Source organism: Dioscorea cayenensis, chromosome 20 (genome assembly GCF_009730915.1).
Source record: "Dioscorea cayenensis subsp. rotundata cultivar TDr96_F1 chromosome 20, TDr96_F1_v2_PseudoChromosome.rev07_lg8_w22 25.fasta, whole genome shotgun sequence".
NCBI classification, from domain to species: Eukaryota; Viridiplantae; Streptophyta; class Magnoliopsida; order Dioscoreales; family Dioscoreaceae; genus Dioscorea; species Dioscorea cayenensis.
This window is the reverse complement of record NC_052490.1, coordinates 21456062-21457559: the sequence shown is the minus strand read 5'-3', so window position 1 is coordinate 21457559 and position 1498 is coordinate 21456062. Positions and strand designations below refer to the sequence as shown.

General features: G+C 42.6%; 1 non-coding gene across 1 annotated transcript; it reads right to left on the bottom strand.

Annotated features, from left to right (window-relative positions):
• Positions 1-1087: 1087 nt before the first annotated feature.
• On the bottom strand, positions 1088-1194 carry LOC120252205. Its single transcript, XR_005533746.1, has one exon. It is a non-coding gene; the product is annotated as a small nucleolar RNA R71 (small nucleolar RNA).
• Positions 1195-1498: the final 304 nt, after the last annotated feature.

The following is a 1498-nucleotide window of genomic DNA, read 5'->3' as shown; positions in this document are numbered from 1 at the left end:
AGGTTGAGAGGTTATCTAATCTCTCCTCCGGGACATGTATAGAGTTAGGCATAGTTGACCTTAGATTTGGGACTATGTATTTAAGGATTTCCACGACTCACCATTGCATTGATTAGGAAGCATAATAGAGGGTTCTTGCACTTGAAATGATTGTCCTAGGCGGAGCATTATCCGAGTACCCCATCTTTATCGATTACCTTACCTCCTCCTTTACTCGTGCTCTCTTACTTGTTGTTTTTACTTTTGAGAATTGAATCATTGTCACACTTATCACTACTGATCTTTCACATAGCTAAGAAGTGGATTAAGTGTTTTTATTCCCTACTCCCTGTGGATTTGATACCCGCTCATCCGGGATTATTACTTCGACAAACCCGTGCACTTGCGGGATATATGCAAGGGGACCTTGTTAAGTTTTTGGCGCCGTTGCCTGGGAGTAGGCGTTTAGAGATACTTTGCACTTTGTTTACTTAGCTATTCCACCATACATTCTATTTCATATCTTCTTATTCTATCATCGTTCTGATTTCTTTTTCTTTCTTTTTGGGTGTAGCTCCAGGTTATGACCCGAGGGAATCCCTCAATAATTATTGAAGGAGATCCTGAGCTTGAACGTACACTTAGAAAAAAAGGGAAAGAGCCTCTGAAAGAACAGTCTAATTTAGCTGATTTGGAAGTGGAAGAATCTCAAAACCTCGCAGAATAGAATGAGCAACAGTGAACATTATCCGATTATGCCAGACCTTCAGTGTTGGGGACACAGTCGAGTATTGTGCGTCCCTTGATTATAGCTCAAAACTTCGAACTGAAGCCTACATGCATCCACATGTTGCAGCAATCTGCACAATTCAATGGTTTGGCCGATGAAGATACAAACAATCATATAGAGAGCTTTCTTGAGGTGTGTGATATGTTGAAGATAAACGGGGTGACGGATGATGGAATCAAGTTGCGAGCCTTCCCATTTTCCCTAAAGGGGAGAGCGAAGCAGTGGCTACACTCATTACCTAGAGCGTCAATTACCACGTGGGAGGAGATGGTAGAAGCTTTTCTGGCCCATTATTTTTCCTCCCGGGAAAATCGGCAAAAGCTTAGGAATGAGATCTCATCCTTTGTTCGGTTGGAATTGGAGTCTCTATTCGAGACATGGGAAAGGTTCAAGGAGCTCCTGAGAAAGTGTCCGCAACACGGATTCCCGGAGTGGATGATTGTTCAGACCTTTTATTATGGTTTAAACCCGAGTACAAGGCAACTCTTAGATGTGGCAGCAGGAGGTACCTTAGGTAGCAAGACCCCGATAAGACCCGTCAGTTAATTGAAGAAATGGGGTTAAACAGCTACCAATGGAATGCTAGGGAGAATAAAAAATTGGACGATCTCCATGAAATAGATGTGGTAACTTCATTGGCGGCTCAAGTGGATAATTTGAGTAAGAAATTAGATCTTCTAACTTCAAATAGAGTGGCGGCCGTGACTAATTGCACCAGGTATGGTGGAG